The sequence below is a fragment of the Portunus trituberculatus genome, unplaced genomic scaffold, assembly GCF_017591435.1.
Source record: "Portunus trituberculatus isolate SZX2019 unplaced genomic scaffold, ASM1759143v1 PGA_scaffold_395__13_contigs__length_335263, whole genome shotgun sequence".
In the NCBI taxonomy this organism is placed as follows: Eukaryota; Metazoa; Arthropoda; class Malacostraca; order Decapoda; family Portunidae; genus Portunus; species Portunus trituberculatus.
In genome coordinates, this window is record NW_025541563.1 from 88,652 (window position 1) to 92,387 (window position 3,736).

The following is a 3,736-nucleotide window of genomic DNA, read 5'->3' on the forward strand; positions in this document are numbered from 1 at the left end:
TCATAAAACGCTGAAATACATCAAAATAACCCACTTTTGACATATTTCACTTCCTTAAACAAATACAGTGACAGTTTCACTTCCTTAAACAAATAGTGTGTTTTCCTGCAATTCTGAGTTTTGTTACATAAAACGCTGAATACACCAAAATAACCCTTTTGACATATTTCACTACCTTTGACAAATAGTGTGTTTTGCCTGCAATTCTGAGTTTTGTTGCATAAAACGCTAGAATACACCAAAATAACCCATTTTTACATATTTCAGTTCCTTAGACAAATAGTGTGTTTTCGTAGCATTTCTGTGTTTTGGTGGAAAACAGCTAAAAACTGATTAAATTACACCTTTTTCTTAATTTTACTTTGGATTCTCTATACTAGCTTGTTTTCATCAATTTTATCGTTTTGAAGCAAAATAATGTAAAATGACGAATAAGCACAATTTTCAATCGAGATAGTTCTTTTTCATAAAACACCTTAAAACACATGAATAAGACGTTTAAAGAAATATAGTGTTTTGCCTGCATAAGACGTTTAAAGAAATATAGTGTTTTGCCTGCATTTAGAGTTTGGTGCATAAAACGCTAGAATACACTAAAATAACCCACTTTTGACATATTTCACTTCCTTAGACATATATTGTGTTTTGCCTGCATTTCTGAGTTTTGGTTCATAAAACGCTGAAATACATCAAAATAACCCTTTTGACAGATTTCACTTCCTTAAACAAATAGTGTGTTTTCCTGCAATTCTGAGTTTTGTTACATAAAACGCTGAATACACCAAAATAACCCTTTTGACATATTTCACTACCTTTGACAAATAGTGTGTTTTGCCTGCAATTCTGAGTTTTGTTGCATAAAACGCTAGAATACACCAAAATAACCCATTTTTACATATTTCAGTTCCTTAGACAAATAGTGTGTTTTCGTAGCATTTCTGTGTTTTGGTGGAAAACAGCTAAAAACTGATTAAATTACACCTTTTTCTTAATTTTACTTTGGATTCTCTATACTAGCTTGTTTTCATCAATTTTATCGTTTTGAAGCAAAATAATGTAAAATGACGAATAAGCACAATTTTCAATCGAGATAGTTCTTTTTTCATAAAACACCTTAAAACACATGAATAAGACGTTTAAAGAAATATAGTGTTTTGCCTGCATTTAGGAGTTTGGTGCATAAAACGCTAGAATACACTAAAATAACCCACTTTTGACATATTTCACTTCCTTAGACATATATTGTGTTTTGCCTGCATTTCTGAGTTTTGGTTCATAAAACGCTGAAATACATCAAAATAACCCTTTTGACAGATTTCACTTCCTTAAACAAATAGTGTGTTTTCCTGCAATTCTGAGTTTTGTTACATAAAACGCTAACCCTTTTGACATATTTCACTACCTTTGACAAATAGTGTGTTTTGAATACACCCCATTTTTACATATTTCAGTTCCTTAGACAAATAGTGTGTTTTCGTAGCATTTCTGTGTTTTGGTGGAAAACAGCTAAAACTGATTAAATTACCTTTTTTTCTTAATTTTACTTTTGTTGCATAAAACGCTAGAATACACCAAAATAACCCATTTTTACATATTTCAGTTCCTTAGACAAATTGTTTTTCATAGCAATTTTTCTCTATACTAGCTTGTTTTCATCAATTTTATCGTTTTGAAAGCAAAATAATGTAAAATGACGAATAAGCACAATTTTCAATCGAGATAGTTCTTTTTCATAAAACACCTTAAAACACATGAATAAGACGTTTAAAGAAATATAGTGTTTTGCCTGCATTTAGGAGTTTGGTGCATAAAACGCTAGAATACACTAAAATAACCCACTTTTGACATATTTCACTTCCTTAGACATATATTGTGTTTTGCCTGCATTTCTGAGTTTTGGTTCATAAAACGCTGAAATACATCAAAATAACCCTTTTGACAGATTTCACTTCCTTAAACAAATAGTGTGTTTTCCTGCAATTCTGAGTTTTGTTACATAAAACGCTGAATACACCAAAATAACCCCTTTTTGACATATTTCACTACCTTTGACAAATAGTGTGTTTTGCCTGCAATTCTGAGTTTTGTTGCATAAAACGCTAGAATACACCAAAATAACCCATTTTTACATATTTCAGTTCCTTAGACAAATAGTGTGTTTTCGTAGCATTTCTGTGTTTTGGTGGAAAACAGCTAAAAACTGATTAAATTACACCTTTTTCTTAATTTTACTTTGGATTCTCTATACTAGCTTGTTTTCATCAATTTTATCGTTTTGAAGCAAAATAATGTAAAATGACGAATAAGCACAATTTTCAATCGAGATAGTTCTTTTTTCATAAAACACCTTAAAACACATGAATAAGACGTTTAAAGAAATATAGTGTTTTGCCTGCATTTAGGAGTTTGGTGCATAAAACGCTAGAATACACTAAAATAACCCACTTTTGACATATTTCACTTCCTTAGACATATATTGTGTTTTGCCTGCATTTTTGAGTTTTGGTTCATAAAACGCTGAAATACATCAAAATAACCCCTTTTTGACAGATTTCACTTCCTTAAACAAATAGTGTGTTTTCCCTGCAATTTTGAGTTTTGTTACATAAAACGCTGGAATATTTCACTACCTTTGACAAATAGTGTGTTTTGCCTGCAATTCTGAGTTTTGTTGCAAAAAACGCTAGAATACACCAAAATAACCCATTTTTTACATATTTCAGTTCCTTAGACAAATAGTGTGTTTTCGTAGCATTTCTGTGTTTTGGTGGAAAACAGCTAAAAACTGATTAAATTACACCTTTTTCTTAATTTTACTTTGGATTCTCTATACTAGCTTGTTTTCATCAATTTTATCGTTTTGAAGCAAAATAATGTAAAATGACGAATAAGCACAATTTTCAATCGAGATAGTTCTTTTTTCATAAAACACCTTAAAACACATGAATAAGACGTTTAAAGAAATATAGTGTTTTGCCTGCATTTAGGAGTTTGGTGCATAAAACGCTAGAATACACTAAAATAACCCACTTTTGACATATTTCACTTCCTTAGACATATATTGTGTTTTGCCTGCATTTCTGAGTTTTGGTTCATAAAACGCTGAAATACATCAAAATAACCCTTTTGACAGATTTCACTTCCTTAAACAAATAGTGTGTTTTCCTGCAATTCTGAGTTTTGTTACATAAAACGCTGAATACACCAAAATAACCCCTTTTTGACATATTTCACTACCTTTGACAAATAGTGTGTTTTGCCTGCAATTCTGAGTTTTGTTGCATAAAACGCTAGAATACACCAAAATAACCCATTTTTACATATTTCAGTTCCTTAGACAAATAGTGTGTTTTCGTAGCATTTCTGTGTTTTGGTGGAAAACAGCTAAAAACTGATTAAATTACACCTTTTTCTTAATTTTACTTTGGATTCTCTATACTAGCTTGTTTTCATCAATTTTATCGTTTTGAAGCAAAATAATGTAAAATGACGAATAAGCACAATTTTCAATCGAGATAGTTCTTTTTTCATAAAACACCTTAAAACACATGAATAAGACGTTTAAAGAAATATAGTGTTTTGCCTGCATTTAGGAGTTTGGTGCATAAAACGCTAGAATACACTAAAATAACCCACTTTTGACATATTTCACTTCCTTAGACATATATTGTGTTTTGCCTGCATTTCTGAGTTTTGGTTCATAAAACGCTGAAATACATCAAAATAACCCTTTTGA